General features: G+C 35.2%; 1 long non-coding RNA gene across 1 annotated transcript in view; it reads left to right on the top strand.

The window, feature by feature from the left end:
* The window catches only part of LOC125961242 (uncharacterized), a 1149807-nt gene extending 1130552 nt beyond the window's left edge, over positions 1-19255 (top strand). Inside the window, exon 3 of the long non-coding RNA XR_007471672.1 lies at positions 19104-19255. This is a non-coding gene — a long non-coding RNA (uncharacterized LOC125961242). The remainder of the gene's footprint in view (positions 1-19103) is intronic.
* The last annotated feature ends 1856 nt before the right edge of the window (positions 19256-21111 follow it).

Below are 21111 nucleotides of genomic sequence, written 5' to 3'. Positions count from 1 at the left end.
AATATACTTGAGATCCCCTGCTTGTATAAGAGCCCCTCTTTAAATTAAGACTTTTCCAGGTGATTAAGGAGAATGCCAGCACTTCAAAGGGAAGCAGAGCCTTGTTCTCTGCAGCTCCACAGGCGACCAGCTCTCTTTCCCTTTGTCCAGATGGAGGCTTTGTTCTCCCAAAGTTGGTCAGGTGCTGCGCCTGTCCAAAAGGGGAAACGAGCGAGGCTTTAGGAGCCTGCACCTGTTTGAAAAGCAATGCCGCTCCCTTGGCTCCAAAGCCCCAAACATCAAATGCCTCCTTTTGCCAAGCAGCTTGGCTATTCCCCAGGCGTTTTCAATCTAGTTGAGTAAAACAAAAATTGCATAATTTGTCATTATTTTCAAGGAATGAGATGTGCCTTCTACAATTCCTTTCGAGTTAAATACAATGATGCTGAGCTTCCTGTGAACGCCAATGCCTTCTTTCTCAGAAAGAATAGAAATAAAGAATGGTAAAAGAAACACCAATTGATTGACTGCAATTTTCTCTGATATTTGTTATTGGTGTGTTCTTTGTATGCATTTTTATGGATAGGTAGCAGAAAAATTATTTTCCCAGGTCTTTATTAAAGAGAAGCCAAACCCTCTGGGAAAAACTGGGACTGGAAGCCAGGACTTCTGAATCAACTACAAGATTCAAAACAAATAAATCACATTAATTTAGGAAAGTCACAAGTCATATAAACATTCAATTTCCTCATCTTTAAAATGCAGATTAAAATGATCTTCTCTAAATATATCCCATTTTATTATGAAACTAAAATTTTAAAAATTGATAAGAAAGTGTTTTAAAATGTTGAATATTCTCTGTAAATGTAAAGTAGTTTGAATGAGAAATAAAGGGTGGGGTAGGATTCTTAGACAGGAGTCCTACCGCTCTTTCTATGGTGAAAGCTTCAAACCCAGGCAGAGAGAGGAATGAAGAGCAAAGAAAACAAATCAGAACAATCATCAGAAAGCAAGGGCATCCTCAATCTCATCTATTAAAAGCTGAGAAAAACACCTAAAAACCTCCACCATATTTTTTTTTGTGTACAGTGCCTTTCTGCTGCCATTTGGTTACAATAGTGGAGAAAAATAGGCCCATAAAGCAAGATTGATTGCTGGGAAGATGATCAATTGCTGCTGTGAAAGGGGAAAAAACTGATAAATGTTTTTTTTTTTTTTCCCCTCTCTTCACAACCTTTTGCTAAAGCTGTGCAAAATGTGTCATGCATAAAAAGTATGCAATTTTCATGTAATTAGAGGAACACAAGATGAAAATGAGTTCCATCAGAGCAATCAAGGATGGTAATGTGGTATGTATTTGTCAGTGCCTATTTGTCATGAAAGCAAAACCCAGCAAGTTAGATATTTTATTTCATTTTAACTCTGAAAAACATAAATGCCATTTTGCCATGGCCAAATCTATAAATTTCAATAATCTTTTTTTTTTTTGAAAAGTGAAGGTTTGGAACTGCAGATTAGGTCATTTTACTCTTAAAAAATAGAATACCATCTTAAGAAAAACACTGAAATTATAAGAAAGATTTATTTCATGGAGGGTCGGATTTACAGCGGGAGGTGATAGGTTTACTGTTTGCTACACAAAAACACAATATAATGTATTTTCTCTAAAAATAACACTTACATCTTACAGTAGCATGTGCTTCTGATCCTATCACGTATCCCCAAAAACCAAGGGTATTAAGTTTTTATATTCTTCTTGAGCAAGAGGGCATATGTTTTTTCTTTCTTCCTTTCATACTCTTTCCCTTCCTTTCTCCCTTCTTTCTTTCCTTCCTTCCTTTCTATTTATCCATTCACTTATTCACTTATTATTTTTTTTGAAACAGTTTATTGAGCATCAGAATTGTGCCAGGCATCTAGATTCTGATTATGTAAAATTAAAAAAAAAAAAAAAAAACATGACCCATGTTCTCAAGCTGATTTCACTTAGTGGGGTCAGTGGCAAGTAAGGAATTAATGCGATGGGATAGTGTCATAATAGGGACAGATTCAGGAGTTAATGGGGAGTTGTGTAGGCTTCAGCTGGTAAAGCTTATGGGAAGGTTACTTTCTGGTCAGTCCTGCTTTAGTCACTAAGTAGGACAGATGTGGGAAAAGGCAGTCCTGACAGATGAACAAGTAAGGCAAATGATATGAGGACACTGAAAGCTTAGCCTGCTTGTGAAGGTGCAACTAGTTAATTATTTTCATGGTGTAAAGTGTGAAATGAATTGGAGAAGGAAAAATGAGGAAGATCTTCATAGGCCGGGCTAAGGTGTTTGGTCTCTGTCTTCAGCGCAATAGGAATACTTTTCATGTTTAAAGCAGAAATACTGTATAATCAAATCTGATGGTAGAAGGGACAGTCTAGCAGCAGCATGGTGAATGGATGTGAGTGGGTAGGACCAGTTAGGACTCTATAAGAACAACCCAGCTGAGAGATAGTGATGATTGGAGCAAGATGGGAAATGGATGGGTTTGAGATACCTTACAGAAGAATTTACATGATTTAGAAATGGATTACTAATAGGAGATTAGGCAGAGAGAGAACTTAAAATATTTAGTGCAGGAAATTGGGTGAATAATGATACCTTTAAGTAAGTCAGGGAACACAGGAAAAGGAGCAAATATTACTTGGAAAATAGCGAGTTACAACTTGGACCTGTTTAATGTGATATAATGGTGGAATGCTTAAGATAGATAATTATGGTATACACAATCTGCATATTTGGGATCCAGACATTTTCCCTTCCTGAAATATTGTGAGTTTGAAAAGTTGTCAGATCTAAGCTAAGACAATATTCATTCATTCATTTAATTTGAAAGTGAATAGCAAGCAACTACACTGTCTAGTTAAAGTAGTGGTAAAGCACAAGGGCTGTCTACAATATTAGACATTTTTGGACACAAAACATACCTCTTCCAGTTATGATCTTTTTGACACAGGGTATTTGCAAAAACCCCATTAATCCTCATTTTTCTTATCTGTGAAATTAAAGTTATTATATCCACTCTATAGAATTAATTATGAGGTTGAAGGGAGATGAAACACACAGAGTAGTTAGCACAGTTCCTGACATGTAGTTATATAATTAGCATTATTGAGGTCCAAGTCACTAATGTGTATGTGAAGTCAACAAATATACAAATACCTCCAGGAAATTTGAGCTATCAAATTATTTTACTTTTTAAAATAATCTAGTACTAACTAATGCTAAATAGGTGATAAGTACATCTAAAAACACTTAGAAAAATATAATTTGATAGCCCTATATAACAAATAATCCTCATTGAACACTCACTACTGTGAAAATATGGACAGTGTTTTTGAGTCTGTGACTGTATAGTAATAATAACAATAATAATAATATTAACTCATATTTCTATAGTGTTTTTCCATTTACTGAATACTCTAACATATTGGGTTGGCCAAAAGTTTCATTTGTTTTTTTCCATAAGATGGCTCTAGTAGCACTTAGTTGTCTAAACTTCATTCAAAACAATTTTGTTAGATTGTACGTGACAGCTGTCATATCAGTGTGCATTTTTAAAAAGACATCAAAATTGGTGAATTTTTGTGTAGCCATTTCAATATTGAAGATGGAAGAAAAACAGCAACACTTTCGACATATTATGCTTTATTATTTCAAGAAAGGTGAAGCGCACCCGAAATGCAAAAAATATTTATGCAGTATATGGAGAAGGTGTGTGACTGATGTTGTGTCAAAAGTGGTTTGCAAAGTTTTGTGCTGGAAATTTCTTGCTGGACAATGCTCCATCGTCGGGTAGACCATTTTAAGTTGACAGGGATCAAATAAAGACATTAATTGAGAATAATCAACATTATACCACACGGGAGATAGCCAACATACTCAAAATATACAAATCAAGCATTGAAAATCATTTGCACCAGCTTGGTTATGTTAATCACTTTGATATTTGGGTTCCACATAAATTAAGTGAAAAAACGTTCTTGACTGTATTTCCACATGTGATTCTCTACTTAAACATAACAAAAATGTTCCATTTTTAAAATAAATTGTGACAGTCCATGAAAAGTGGATACTGTACAATAATGTGGAACAGAAGAGATCATGTGGCAAGCAAAATGAAACACCACCAACCACACCAAAAGGCCAGTCTTCATCCAAAGAAGGTGATGTTGTGTATATGGTGGGATTGGAAAGGAGTCCTCTATTATGAGCTCCTTCTGGAAAACCAAATAATTAATTCCAACAAGTACTGCTCCCAATTAGACCAACTGAAAGTGACATTTGATGAAAAGCGTCCGGAGTTAGTGAACAGAAAATGCATAGTCTTCCATCAGGATACTACAAGACCGCGTGTTTCTTTGATAACCAGGTAAAAACTGTCACAGCTTGGCTGGGAGTTTCCAATTCATCTGCTGTATTCACCAGACATTACACCTTCAGATTTCCGTTTATTTCAGTCTTTACAAAATTCTCTTAATGGAAAAAATTTCAATTCCCTGGAAGAACTGTTCCCTGGAACAGTTATTTACTCAAAAAATAAGTTTTGGGAAGATGGAATTATGAATTTTCCTGAAAAATGGCAGAAGGTAATGGTACAAAGGGGAGAATACGTTATTCAATAAAGTTCTTGATGAAAATGAAAAATGTGACTTTTATTTTTATTTATTTTATTTATGGCACTTTTTGGCCAACCCAATACATTGGCCTGTCATTTTCTTTTCTTATACAAGCATACCTCATTTTATTGTACTTCATCTTATTGTGCTTCACAGATATTGTGTTTTTTACAAATTGAAGGTTTGTGGCAATCCTGTATTGAAGCAGTCTATAGGCACCATTTTTCCAACAATAGTCACTCACATTTGGTAATTTTCATAATATCCCAAACTTTTATTATTATTATTATATTTGTTATGGTGATCTGTGATCAGTGATCTTTGATGTTACTATTATGACTTGCTGAAGGTTCAGATGATGGTTAGCATTTTTTTGGAATAAAGTATTTTTCAATTAAGCTATGTACATTTTTTAGACAAAATGCTATTTTTTAATTAATAGATTATAGTATAGTGTAAACAAAAATTTTATATCTACTGGGAAACCAAAAAATTCATGTGACTTGCTTTATTACAGTGGTCTGGAACGGAACCCACAATATCACTGAGGTATGCCTATAATGTAGTTTTCTGGCTTTGGTATCAGGGCAATGCTGCCATTGCAAACTCAGTTTGGAAGTGTTCTATCTCTCTTCTATTATGTGAAAGATTTTGAGAAGGATTGGTGTTATTTCTTCCTTAAATATTTGATAGAATTCACCTGTGAAACCGTCTGGTCCTGGGCTTTTCTTTTTTGGGAGTTTTTGTTTTCTTTTTATTATTACTCATTCAATTTTTTACTAGTAAATGGCCTGTTTAGATTGTCTATTTCTTCATGATTTAGTCTTCATAGATAGTATGTTTCAAGAAATTTAACATTTCTTCTAGGTTGTCCAGTTTGTTAATATATAATTATTCATAATAGTCTCATGATCCTTTCTACTTGTGTGGTATCAGCTGTAACGTCTCCTCTTTCATTTATAATTTTATTAATCTGAGTCCTCTCTCTTCCTTTCTTGGTAAGTCTAGAAAAACCACTCAGTTTCATTGATATTTCCTATTATTTTTCTGGTCTTTATATAATTTATTTCTGTTCTGATCTTTGTTATTTCTTTCCTACAAATAATTTTGGGTTTAATTTGTTCTTCTAGTCTCTTGAGATGCAAAGTTAGGTTGTTTATTTGAGATTTCTGTTTTTTCTTAATGAAGGCATTTATTATTATAAACTTCCCTTTAGAACTGCTTTTGCAGTTCTCACAAGTTTTTGTTATGTTGTATTTCCAAATTCAGTTTTCTCAAGATTTTTTCTTTTAATTTATCTTTTGATTTTTTTTTTTTTTTTTTTTTTTTTTTTTGCGGTACACGGGCCTCTCACTGTTGTGGCCTCTCCCGTCGCGGAGCACAGGCTCTGGACGTGCAGGCTCAGCAGCCATGGCTCACGGGCCCAGTTGCTCCACGGCATGTGGGATCTTCCCAGACCGGGGCACGAACCTGTGTCCCCTGCATCGGCAGGTGGACTCTCAACCACTGTGCCACCAGGGAAACCCTGATTTCTTCTCTGACCCATTGGTTGTTCAGGAGCATGTTGTTTAATAGCCACATATTCAGGAATTTTCCAGTTTTCTTCTTGTAATTAATTTCTAGTTTCATACCACTGTGGTCAGAAAAGATGCTTGGTATGATTTCAATTTTCTTAAATGTATTATGATTTGCTTTGTGTCATAACATATTGTTTATCCTGGAAAATGTACCATATGCACTTGAGAAGAAAAAGTATTCTGATGTTGTTCAATGGAATGCTCTGTATATGCCTGTTAGGACCATCTCGTCTGATGTGTAGTTTAAGTCCAATGTTTCTTTATGATTTTCCATATGGATGATCTACCCATTGTTGAAAATGGGGTATTAAAGACACCTACTACTGTACTGTTATCTATTTATCCCTTCAAATATGTTAACATTTATATATTTAGGTGCACCTATAGTAAGTGTATAAGTATTTACAAATATTATATCCTCTTGATGGATTGACCCTATTATCATTATATATGACTTTCTTTGACCCTTGATATAGTCTTCAGCTTAAAGTATATTTTCTCTGATATAAGTATAGATACTTACATGATTTTGTTAAAAGTAGGAGATGACACAACTCTGGCCAATGAGACAGTGGATAATGTCTCATAGGCAACTTCTGGGAAAGTTTTTCTTGATGTTAAAAGGGAAAATACAAGAAAAATAAGATGGGAAAGGAAAATTCATCATTAGAAAACACAAATATATATTTTTTGAGTGGGCAGGTACCCAGATGTATTACTGGTACTGGAAATCCCATTTGCCCAAACCTTTTATCTGCTCATTATATGAGCATCTCTAGCAGACATTTGTTCATGGCTAACTATCTGGGACATTTCAATGATCATCCCATCAGTAATACAGCACCTTGTGCTTTCTATAATATTTTCTGGCACTTATTTATTTCTTCCTCATTATTTACTATTTATAATAGGAGACAGATTTGAGGAGTGGTTGTGTATAATAATTTTTTCACCATCTAATAATCCAATAGGTATTTAAGAAGTATCAGTTAGATATACTAGAGTATTATCTCTAATTTAAATTCCTTTCCTACTTTCCATTTTATTCTTTTCTGCAATGTGTGTAACACTTATGTTCTATTCCTTGTGAATGCAATTTTGATCACTCTCAAGATAATCTCTTTTTTATTTTGGCATTTATTCATGCCTTTAAAAAAGACCCTAATTCTTTCTTCTTAAGTTGCATTTTCCTTCACTTCTATAAACTGGGGGAAATGTTTCCTAAATTCTATTATGATGGAGCATCTTGAAACTAGGGGTTTTGGTGTCATATCCCCTCTTCTTCAAGATTAGTGTTAGGTTTTTTGTTTGTTTGCTTCCTTGTCAAATACCTATTATTTTCATTAGCTACTTGTTCTCTAAAACATCAGGCATAACATTTTAATTTCTTTTGTTTTGTTAGTTATTTGTCCTTAATTTTTATTCACTTAAAGTAGCTTAGATGACACTTTTTGATATCCTTATTCTCTAACTTAGAGTCAGTAAACTTTTTATGTCAAAAAATCAATAAAGAGCTTCCCTGGTGGTGCAGTGGTTGGGAGTCCACCTGCCGATGTGGGGGACATGGGTTTGTGCTCCAGTCCGGGAAGATCCCACATGCCGCGGAGCAGCTGGGCCCGTGAGCCATGGCCACTGAGCCTGCGCGTCCAGAGCCTGTGCTCCGCAACGGGAGAGGCCACAGCAGTGAGAAGCTCGCGTACCGCAAAAAAAAAAAAAAAAAAAAAAAAAAAAAAAAAAAATCAGTGAACTTTTTGTCAAGGGTCAAACAGCAAATTATTTAGGCCTTGCAAGCTACATATCTCAACTACTTATCTCTGCAATTGTAGCACAGAAGTAATTATAGACAGTACATTTAAAAGTTAGCATGTCTGTGTCCCAATAGTACTTTATTTACAAAAAGCAGCTGTGGGCTGTATTTGGCCCATAGGCTGTAATTTGCTAACTCCTGTAAATCTAGTCTCTCAGTTTCAGTATTCCAGGTGGACAGAACATCATTGTGACCTCCTGGGTGATTTAACTATAAGAAGCTCTGTGTTTCCTACTATTTGGAAGGATGATTTTGAGGCTCTGACTAACACTTTGTGTGGTATCTACATTGTCTACTCATTCCTAATGTCAAAGAAAAAAAAACTTCAAGATAATATAAAGTTTTAAATCTTTAGGTTTAGTTCAATCAAGGTTTTAATATACTGTATACAATTTCAAATAATATATATATATATATATGTCATTGTCTTCTTTTCTTTTTCAGTTGAATCTGAATTTTTTTCTTATTTTCTTTAATCACAGACATATAGAAGTTTTTGACCTTATGAGTTTAACTAGATTCCTGGCTTCTCTCTGCATAATAGAAAATCATCACCAAAGGGTGGCTGAGTAGATTCTATACAAAATAAACTCGTGAGAAAAACAGGATGTACTGCACCTGACTTTATTCTTTTGTCAAAGTTTAGTTGGCTACACATATGTGGGTCTATTTCAGAGATCTCTATCATTTTACAAATGCCAACCAGCCTGTCTTGATTACTGTAGCTTTACAGTAATTCTTGAAGTCAAGAAGTGTCAGTCCTCTAACTTTGTTCTTCTACTTAATTAATGTGTTGGCTATTGTGAGTATTTTGCCTCTCTATATAAATTTTAGAATCAATTTGTTGATATCCACAAAATAAATTGTTGCGATTTTGATTGGGATGGCATTGAATCTATTGATCAAGCTGGGAAGAACTGATATCTTGAAAATACTGAGTCTTGCTATCCATGAACATGAAATATCTCTCCATTTAATTCTTTTTTCATTTTGTTCATCAGAATTTTGTAGTTTTCCTTACATAGATCTTGTCCATATTTTGTTAGATTTATACCTTAGTATTTCATTTTGGAGGATGCTAATGTAAATAGTATTGCTTTTTTTTTTTTTTTTTGGCTGCACTGTGAAGCATGAGGGATCCCAGTTCCCCCAAACAGGGATGGAACCTGCCCCCCCTGCAGTGGAAGCACAGAGCCCTAACCACTGGATCATCAGGGAATTCCCTGGTATTGTATTTTTAACTTCACATTCCACTTATTTTTTAATAAGTGGAAAGTGATTAACTTTTATATAGGAGACTTATATCCTGCAACTTTGCCATAATTGCTTATCAGTTCCAGGAGTCTTTTTGTTGTTGTTGTTGTTGATTCTTTCAGATTTTCTACAAAGATGGTCATGTCATCTGTTAAAAAGTATACTTTCATTTCTTCCTTCCCAATCTGTATATACCTTTTATTTCCTTTTCTTGTTTTACTTCATTAGCTGGTACCTCAAGTACAAAAAGGAGTAGTGAGAGGGGACATATTACCTTGTTCCTGATCTTAGTGGGAAAGCTTTGAGTTTCTCATCATTTTAGTGTAATGTTAGCTATAGAATATTTGAGGTGTTTGTAATCAAGTTGAGGAAGTTTTCTTCTATTCCTAATTTACTGAGTCTAGCTTCAATCTTCTGGCTAAATTACAAATTCAGAGCAGTAGAAAGAGACTACATTATTCTTAAAGCTAACACACTTTGCATGAACTCAGAAACTCCCAGTGATTTGAGACCTGTGACAATCAACCCTTGTTTCTAACTTCACAGCAAGTTAATGGGCCCCAGATCTGACCTCTTTACCTCACTTTTATTGTAATAAGATAGGACCTGGATTTCTGGCTTCTTGTTTATTCTGAAACACAAAGCCCTCTTCCTCCTTAGAAGCTATCTGATCAAAAGTTTATGGCCACTGACAGTTCCACTTCCTCCTAACTTCCTGAGTTACCTTGGCTCCTTGTTCATGCCTATTCATAATCTTTAGCAATGGAAAATTCCCTAACCTAAGTTTATACACCCAGAACTCCAGTTCACTGAAGCTCAACCCTTACCTGGTATTCTTTTGCTGCTGTGACTCCAGACCCAGTATAAGGAAAACAGACTTCATTTGAACTGTTCATCTTTCTACCTCTAAAGAAAGAGCAAACATCAAAGCAGCTGAAGAAGTTTTAAACACTAGAGGAGGACTCAGTGAAAAGTAAATAGAAGGATAAAGCATAGACTCTATATGCATGTGGTGTGTGTGTGTGTGTGTGTGTGTGTGTGTGTGTGTGTACGAGTGTTTGAACTTGAATTTTCAGATTAAAAGTTCAGTGAATGCGACAGTCTTTTTTGTGGTGAAGCATCAGTGAATAATTTCTCTTGATAAGTGTTGGAAAATGGCATATTCCCAAAAGGGAAAATGTGAGGGGCTCTGAGGAAATTGGAAAGTAAAACACAGTTTGGTAGGTAAGATTTGGACTTCTGCCAACAAGTCTTTACTAGGACAAGCCTATCTCTTTTGAGGTCAATGACAATCAAATATATGTCTGTCATCTACCATCTAATGTTTATATCAAACTGAATAGGTGTGATTTGGAAAGGAGTGCAAATAAAATAGTGTAATGTGGTATTTTGGAGGCTATAGGTGTACCCAGATATAGACAAAAGGGCTCTCATTGGAGTTCTCTTATTAACTCAGAGACAGTATTCCAAGCTCTGGCCTCTGGTCCGTGCAAAATTTTTAGGACTGTGTAAAGCTTATTTTAAAAGAAATATTCCAATTTTGAGATAGCAGGGTGTTTTTTTTTTTTCCCAAGACCCAGATGGAAGATGTCAAGAATATAAACTTATTCCCCACCTCTATCCTTACCCCCTATTGATAAACAAACCTATACCACTGGGTTTGTTTATTCCAAAGAGAATAAGCATGTGCTCACCACCAACAAAACATTGCTGGTTTCACACACCAGTGACTCTTAGGCCATCTGTCCAGGTATTAATTATTTTGATTCTTTCCTCAGCTCACATAAGATGGTGATCAAGAATGAGCTCTTCAATCTCCAACCACAGAGACTCCTGACTGAGGTAATGAAGAAAGGCTTAAGGCTCCATGCAGGAGAATCTAAGAACCAGAAATGACAGGAGACAATAAGAACACTTAGAAGGTCCACTAGATAGACTAGAGGCAGAAAATCTGAGTTCTACTGAAAGTGTACTGCCAAAATATATAAACTAAGGTACCTCTCTTAGTTTTAAAACTAGTTAAAAGAGGTGACTGAATGCAAGTAAACCGAATCCCTGATTGTCCAGTGCACTGTGCTAGATATCCCAGTAGACTTAAAGACAGGTAAAAGTACCCCATCACTTAGGAGGGTTTTCAATAAAACTGGGGGTGTCAGACAAGTACAAAGGGTGGGATATAAACCAAGTCATAAACCATAGTTTCACAAAAAAGTGAAACTATGCAGAATGGATGAGAGACAGGGTAAAAACAATTGACATTATAAAAGAGGGACTCAAATGTCAGTTTCACTTAATAAAGTACACCCACGATTCCCAGGTTTTTGCAAAGACTTTATAATTGATTTTCATGTGGGTTCTGCACTCCTACAGACCATCACATAAGTAAGAGGCTTTGGATTTTACGTGACAAACAATACTAACTCCATTCCTTTCTTTCCTACTCAAGAAATCATATGAGAATTGCAAATGAGTAAAAATTATAAAAATGCATTTACAACAGAGGTAAATGATTTAAATATTTTGTGATTGAATTATTATTATTATTTACCATTTGTGGCACACATCAAAGTTAAAGCATTCACACCGATTTAAAACATTGATTTAAAACACCGATTTAAAACATTCAAAAAACACTTGAATCTTTGAAGTTTTTCAGGTTAAAAATAGAAAAATAGGGCTTCCATGGTGGCGCAGTGGTTGAGAGTCCGCCTGCTGATGCAGGGGACGCGGGTTCATGCCCCGGTCCGGGAGGATCTCACATGCTGCGGAGTGGCTGGGCCCGTGAGCCATGGCCGCTGGGCCTGCGCATTCACAGCCTGTGCTCCGCAACGGGAGAGGCCACAACAGTGAGAGGCCCGCGTACCGCAAAAAAAAATAAAAATAAAAATAAAAGACACTGAATAATCATGAAATAATACTACTGGCATTTTTTTAAAAAGAAGGTAGAAGATATAATCAGCTATAATATTCATAAATTGATTCAGAATTCAGAATTGCAAAATATCTAGACATATGGGTATAATCTGAAGTGCAGTTTTAAGTATTCATACAAAAATGGATTTATAATATAATGGAATAAGCAGTTTGCTATCTACCTGATATGATTATAAATCAATATTTATTCTCTCTCTTATCTTCTTCATCTTCTTAATGACATTTTTCTCAGCTACACATCAAGGCAATAGAAAGCAAACAAATTCTAGTTCATTGCTTGCAACTAGAGATGCAGATAGTCAATATCACAACTTGAATATATTGAATCATATTGGGGCAGCTGGACATATCTGAGATTCTCTCTACTGAATCCCACTCACCTGTCCCAATTTGGCCTCAGTGCCTGGGAAGAAACTTGGAAATGAAAAGTGTATGAATTTGTGAGACAAACAGATCTGAGTTAAAACATGTTTCATTCCTGGGTCATCTTGACAAGTTAATTATCTTCTCCGAGTCTCACTTTTTGCTTTGAAGGGTAATAGCACCTATGTTTTGGTGAGTATTATATATTTTGACCTATATGTGTCTATTGGAGCTATATGTTAACTCACTGCATCCTGACAACACTGTTTGGAGATTAAATTAGATGGTATATAAATATCTATATTAAAAACACCCAATGTATTTTTCGTTCCTTAATTTTATACCTACTTGACACTAACCTATCAATTTGATATGTTCCAGTTAGAGAGCAATGGAGGCATTATATATGTAAAAATAAAACCTTTTGTCTAGGACTATAAAGGGTGACTTCATGATCAATGTATCTATGGAGCAATAGCAAAGGTTTAGATTCTCTTCTCCTTTATTTTGCTTAATGCACTTAAAACTCTCTTCACCCATAACTTCTATAATAAACAGGCATCCAGTGCTGTTCACAGATAAATAAATATGTAAATAAATAAATAAGTAGATTCCCAGAGCCAGCTTGGAAGAATGTTTGATAATCTGAACCATTACGGAGGTGAAATTTCATTACACAGATGGTGACATCCTGATGTCTATCATCAAAACACAGCAGGTAGAAACTATCAGCCAGGCCCATTCCCTTCTATAAAATTACACTTATATTAATGTCACTCCAAATTTTATTATGCGGAAAATGATATTGCACTGGTCTCCAGCACCAGGAGGACAGCAGGGGGTGGGGGTGTAGGGGTGGTGAGGGAAGAATAAGGATGCAGTGATGGGAGGGTGGGAAAAGAGACTGTCTGTAGAAAGACCATGAAAACAAATTCAGATGAAGTCTGCTTAGGACTGGCAGATAGACAACAAAGTATATAAATACATACTTTATATATTGTAACACTTTAAATATATATAAATATATAATTTTTAAAAAATCCTTGTAGATTCTGCTGCCAGTTCATGCTGTTTCTTGAATGACTCACTGCCAGACGTCCTCTGCAAGCCCCTGATGGAATGTTTAAAAGACCCTCCTGTGGGAGGCAAGGAGATTTACAGTTAATTTTTATTAATGAAGGATGACAGGCATCTCCGTTTAGCCAACAAGATGTTACACCAGTTTAAGAAAACACTCCTGTGTTTTCAGCAGGCATTCCCACCCCCACCCCACCTCTCTTTCCTCTCTCTCCTCTCTCTCTCTCCCTTTCTCACGCGTACACACACGCACATTCACACATACATATTTAAGCATACACATGGGAATTAATAGTACAATAAATTAAGAAGGAAAGGAGAACATCTACTTATTTAGATACCTATACTCTGCTACCAAAAGTGGAAGTAATGGGGATTATGTGAGAGTCTCACTGGGTGGGCTGCAGGTGGATGACAATAAATGCTACTCATTTCCACTGCTGTTTCCCACTGCTCCCTCTCCCATTCCTACATCCCCCCAACTTTCTATTTACTAACACCTTAGAGAAGCTACTGACATTTCTTACATGAATTACAATGACACATCACTTTTCCAACTGGCCCAGCTACCTCTACTTGGGCTTCTGATTTACTTCCCACACTATAACAAGATTGGGCTTTACATAATACAAATCTATTGTATTTAGTTTCTAATGAAAAACCTTCAGGACGTCTTCTGACTTTCCAGACAAATGGAGAATCTTCAATGTGACACCTGGAACACCTTATAGTAGAGACCCTGCCCATATCTCCAGGCTTTGGTTTCTTTCAGTGTCTATTTGGTTTGTCCTACAGTTTTGGGGGGATTTCCTACTCACACAGATTTCTCATTTTTCTAAGATAAGCTCCATCCTTGATACTTTAAGAATCTCCTCTTTAAGGTGATGTTCTTCCTTCCACAGATGATTGTTGATCATTCACCAGTGTTATCTCCACCACAAAATAACACTTTTGGCTGTTAAATTCCATACCCTATTTAACCCCTTTGTGCTGGTCCATTGATTTAATACCACCCTTCATCTTTCTAATCCCACTGAGGAGGTACTGTATCCTGCCTTCATGACTTGCCTATATTGTCTCTTTCCGAGTAATAACCATCATGCATATTTTGGTTTGAATCCTACCCAACCTTAAAGAATGGGTTTTCTGTTATCATCTCTATGGAAATTTCTCCTCAAGTATTTTGAACTCTACTCATTTCTTCTCTATTTGTATTATATTTATATAGAGTTCTATAGACATTTACATATAACTAAGAGATGTATACCAGTCTGGTATCATCAATGAAGTGTAATCTCCATTGGTTATGGCATCTTTCTTAAAATTTTGTACAATATTAATATTAGAGTTTTAGAGTAGTCAGTAAATATGTAATGAGGAATGGCTGATACAAGGAATGAAATTAACTAATCATTCTGTTCATTAGGTAATCATTGGGCGAGTTTTATTTTTTAGTTTTAATGAACATATGTATGTTGTATTTAAAATGTGATATATATATATGTACATATATAACATACAGTGTTATATATAGATAGTAGAATGCAGGATAAGGTACATCCTCAGTTGGCTTATAAGGAACAAATTAAGTTTCTAGTTTACCATTCATATTGTTTTGCAGTTTCGAGAACAATAATACTCTCAGTTACCCCTTTCCTGAGGTTATTTTATGACTCAAGATTAAACAATTATAATGCCATTTCTTCACTGTATGGAACCCTCAAGTATTCTTCATGGAATTCCTTCATCTTTTTGACACCTCCTTTCAGGAAATTGGATGAATTAGATGACCAAAACTAGGACTTAACTTTTATAATATGGGCTGCAGAACTTTAAAATTCCCTTAATATTTAAATGGATACAATCCAAACTGGGGTTTTCAAACTTTGGGGTACCTGTGAATCAATGCCTGGGGTGCTTGTTGACTCTCAGACAGAAAACTTAAAAATACCTCAGTTGAGTATGCTTGAAGGAATCTCAGAAATCACAATTTTAGTACACATGTTTCTCTGCAGGTGTGGTGCAGAGTGCATTTTGAGAAATATTAGTTAGAGATCAATTAAATAGAAGAGTATGAATATGTAAGTGAAGTTATTAATCAGCAAAACTAAACACAAGCAAGTTGATGATCCCATTTCTACTACTGCTGTCTATAACGCTATTTTACTTTCACTCATCAAGAAATTCTGAGTTTCAAAATATGTGCCATTCCATTCATATTGGCAATGCCCAACAATAAACCACAGTTACAAAATTGCCCACTACTCTAATCAGAACTTTCATTCACCAAGTCATATAACATCCAGGTTTTGATTTCATTAGTTGATTTGAACATTGGTAATACAATCTGAATGGCTACAGAGTGAGTAAAATTGGCATCTTCAAATTGTGCTCTTAATCCAAATTAAGAGCATACTTTTATTCTTTCTGTTATTTTCTTTTTCTAGCACTAGCTTTTTTCTAGCTTTTAATTCCCATAAACCCCTTTTCATTACCCAATTTCTGATATGACTAGTAGACACACCACACACACACACACCCCTGAATTCCAAGGACAAATTTATTGTACTATATCCTAGCTTTAAGTCTTACCAAACCCCTGTTCGTGACTATCTTCATAAATGGCTTTGAACTTTCCTTAAGGTCGGTATCATGTAGTCATTGAGTAGAATATTGAATTGACACATTGTGTGCTTTTTGAAAAACATAGAGTTACAGTCAATTCAATTAATTTGAATTATACTCCTCATTCACAGGAAAGCCATTTTAAAATTGAGGTGAAATGTATGCACAATAAAATTTCATGCATGTTAAGTGTACATTTTGGTGAGTTTTGAAAACTGTACACATGTATTTAACTAGCAACACAATTAATGAAATATTTCCATCAACCCCCAAATTTTCCTGTGTACCTTCAAATTCATTCATTCCTCTTTCTTGAACACTCTGTGCCAGGAAAATACAGATATAATTGCACTCAGTATGCATATTATAGAAATTCATATTAATGTAATCATGTAATGTATACCTGTTCATACCTGGCTTTTTAAACTCAGTGTTAAACTTTAAAGATACAGCCGTGTTGTTTTATGTCAGTGGTTTGTTGTGTTATTGCTGAGTAGTATCCCATTGTGTGGATGTATGACATTTTATTTATGTATTCACATGTTGATGGATATTTAAGTTGGGAGCTTATTATAAATAAAACTACTATGAACATTTGAGAACAAGTCTTTGTTTGGAGATGTTTTTATTTCTCTTAGGGCGATAACCTAAGAGTGAGATTACTGGACTATATACTAAACGCATATTTACCTTTATGAAAAATTGCTAATTTTCCTATGTGACTGTACTATTTTACATTCCCACCAATAAATGTAAATGGTTCATTTGCTCCAGTCCCTGATTCTTTTTAATTGTAGCAATTCTAATGGTTGTATAGTGGAATCTCATTGTAGTTTTAATTTGTATTACTCTGATGACTAACGATGATGAGATCTTAGTGCTTATAGATCTTTTGACTACTTTTTTAATGGATTTACTTGTCATATTTTGGGGTTGGAAGAGTGTTACTGACACAACTCTACAGCTTTTCTTTTCTTTTTTTCTTTTTTTACATCTTTATTGCAGTAAAATTGCTTTACAATGGTATGTTAGTTTCTGCTTTATAACAAAGTGAATCAGTTATACATATATATATGTTCCCATATCTCTTCCCTCTTGCATCTCCCTCCCTGCCACCCTCCCTATCCCACCACTCTAAGTGGTCACAAAGCACTGAGCTGATCTCCCTGTGCCATGCAGCTGCTTCCCACTAGCTATCTATTTTACGTTTCGTAGTTTATATGTCCATGCCACTCTCTCGCTTTGTTATCCTCAAGTCCATTCTCTAGTAGGTCTGTGTCTTTATTCCTGTCTTACCCCTAGGATCTTCATGACATTTTTTTCCTTAAATTCCATATATATGTGTTAGCATACAGTATTTGTCTTTCTCTTTCTGACTTACTTCACTCTGTATGACAGACTCTAGGTCTATCCACCTCATTACAAATAGCTCAATTTCATTTCTTTTCATGGCTGAGTAATATTCCATTGTATATATGTGCCACATCTTCTTTACCCACTCATCCGATGATGGACACTTAGGTTGTTTCCATCTCCTGGGTATTGTAAATAGAGCTGCAATGAACATTTTGGTACATGACTCTATGAATTATGGTTTTCTCAGGGTATATGTCCAGTAGTGAGATTGTTGGGTCCTATGGTAGTTCTATTTGTAGTTTTTTAAGGAACTCCATACTGTTCTCCATAGTGGCTGTACCAAATCATGTTCACACCAGCAGTGCAAGAGGGTCCCCTTTTCTCCACACCCTCTCCAGCAGTTATTGTTTCTAGACTTTATGAATGATGGTCATTCTGACTGGTGTGAGATGATATCTCATTGCAGTTTTGATTTACATTTCTATAATGATTAGTGTTGCTGAACATTCTTTCATGTGTTTGTTGGCAGTCTGTATACCTTCTTTGGATAAATGTCTATTTAGGTCTTCTGCTCATTTTTGGATTCGGTGGTTTGTTTTTTTGTTATTAAGTTGCATGAGCTGCTTATAAATTTTGGAGATTAATCCTTTGTCAGTTGCTTCATTTGCAAATATTTTCTCCCATTCTGAGGGTTGTCTTTTGGTCTTGTTTATGGTTTCCTTTGTTATGCAAAAGCTTTGAAGTTTCATTAGGTCCCATTTGGTTATTTTTGTTTTATTTCCATTTCTCTAGGAGGTGGGTCAAAAAGGATTTTGCTGTGATTTAAGTCATAGAGTGTCCTGCCTATGTTTCCCTCTAAGAGTTTGATAGTTTCTGGCCTTACATTTAGGTCTTTAATCCATTTTGAGCTTATTTCTGTGTGTGGTGTTAGGGAGTGATCTAATCTCATACTTTTACATGTACCTGTCCAGTTTTCCCAGCACCACTTATTGAAGAGGCTGTCCTTTCTCCACTGTACAATCCTGCCTCATTTATCAAAGATAAGGTGACCATATGTGCGTGGGTTTATCTCTGGACTTTCTCTCCTGTTCCACTGATCTATCTTTCTGTTTTTGTGCCAGTACCATACTGTCTTGATTACTGTAGCTTTGTAGTATAGTCTGAAGTCAGGGAGCCTGATGCCTCCAGCTCCTTTTTTTGTTCTCAAGATTGCTTTGGCTTTTCGTGGTCTTTTGTGTTTCCATACAAATTGTGAAATGGTTTGTTCTAGTTCTGTGAAAAATGTCAGTGGTAGTTTTATAGGGATTTCATTGAATCTGTAGATTGCTTTGGGTAGTAGAGTCATTTCCATAATGTTGATTCTTCCTATCCAAGAATATGGTATATCTCTCCATCTATTTATATCATCTTTAAGTACTTTTGTCAGTGTCTTATAATTTTCTGCATACCGGTCTTTTGTCTCCTTAGGTAGTTTTATTCCTAGATATTTTATTCTTTTTGTTGCAATGGTAAATGGAAGTGTTTCCTTGATTTCACTTTCAGATTTTTCATCATTAGTGTATAGGAATGCCAGAGATTTCTGTGCATTAATTTTGTATCCTGCCACTTTACCAAATTCATTGATTAGTTCTAGTAGTTTTCTGGTAGCATCTTTGGGATTCTCTATGTAGAGTATCATGTCATCTGCAAACAGTGACAGCTTTACTTCTTCTTTTCTGATTTGGATTCCTTTTATTTCATTTTCTTCTCTGATTGCTGTGGCTAAAACTTCCAAAAGTATGTTGAATAAGAGTGGTGAGAGTGGGCAACCTTCTCTTATTCCTGATCTTAGTGGAAATATATTCAGTTTTTCACCATTGAGGATGATATTGGCTGTGGGTTTGTCATAAATGGCCTTCATTATGCTGAGGAAAGTTCCCTCTATGCCTACTTTCCGCAGGGTTTTTATCATAAATTGCTGTTGAATTTTGTCGAAAACTTTCTCTGCATCTATTGAGATGATCATATGTTTTTCTCCTTCAATTTGTTTATATGGTGTATCACATTGACTGATTTGTGTATATTGAAGAATCCTTGCATTCCTGGAATAAACCCCACTTGATCATGGTGTATGATTCTTTTAATGTGCTGTTTGCTAGTATTTTGATGAAGATTTTTGCATCTATGTTCATCAGTGATATTGGCCTGTAGTGTTCTTTCTTTGTGACATCCTTGTCTGGTTTTGGTATCAGGTTGATGGTGGCCTCGTAGAATGAGTTTGGGAGTGTTCTTCCCTCTGCTATATTTTGGAAGAACTTGAGAAAGATAGGTGTTAGCTCTTCTCTAAATGTTTGATAGAATTCCCCTGTGAAGCCATCTGGTCCTGGGCTTTTGTTTGTTGGAAGATTTTTAATCACAGTTTCAATTTCAGTGCTTGTGATTGGTCTGTTCATATTTTCTATTTCTTCCTGATTCAGTCTTGGCAGGTTGTGCATTTCTAAGAATTTGTCCATTTCTCCCAGGTTCTCCATTTTATTGACATAGAGTTGCTTGTAGTAATCTCTCATGATCTTTTGTATTTCTGCAGTGTCAGTTGTTACTTCTCCTTTTTCATTTCTAATTCTATTGATTTGAGTCTTCTCCCTTTTTTACTTGATGAGTCTGGCTAATGGTTTATCTATTTTGTTTATCCTCTCAAAGAACCAGCTTTTAGTTTTATTGATCTTTGCTATCATTACCTTCATTTCTTTTTCATTTATTTCTGATATGATATTTATGATTTCTTTCCTTCTGCTAACTTTGAGCTTTATTTGTTCTTCTTTCTCTAATTGCTTTAGGTGCAAGGTTAGGTTGTTTATTCAAGATTTTTTCATGTTTCTTAAGGTAGGATTGTATTGTTATAAACTTCCCTCTTAGAACTACGTTTGCTGCATCCCATAGGTTTTGGGTCATTTTGTTTCCATTGTCATTATTTCTAGGTATTTTTTGATTTCCTCTTTGATTTCTTCAGTAATCACTTCGTTATTATGTAGTGTATTGTTTAGCTTCCATGTGTTTGTATTTTTTACAGATCTTTTCCTGTAATTGATATCTAGTTTCCTGTAATTGATAGCTAGTCTCAACAGCTTTTTATTTTATTTTAATAATTGAGTTTTTCAAAGAACAGAAGTATTTAATTTGGAGGAAATTCAATTTATTCACTTTCTCTTCAATGTTTTTATATCCTAAGTAATACTTGCTTATCCAAAAATTGCAATCATTTTCTCTTACATTTTATTTTAGAAATGTTATAGTTTTTTACATTTACATTTATACTTTTCATCCATTTTAATTTGAATTTTTCATGTCTTATGAGATAAGGGTCAAGGTTTGATATCTTCCTTTTGTATACCCAAATGTTCCAGTACTATTTGTTAAATAGTGTCATCACTACTTATTTCATTACTTTGTCAGCTGTGTAAAAGATCATTTGACCATATATGAATTGGCCTACTTTTGGACTCTCAATTCTG

Source organism: Orcinus orca, chromosome 15 (assembly GCF_937001465.1).
Source record: "Orcinus orca chromosome 15, mOrcOrc1.1, whole genome shotgun sequence".
Taxonomy (NCBI): domain Eukaryota; kingdom Metazoa; phylum Chordata; class Mammalia; order Artiodactyla; family Delphinidae; genus Orcinus; species Orcinus orca.
Note: the sequence above shows the minus strand (reverse complement) of the source record. Positions and strands in the feature narration are given on the sequence as shown.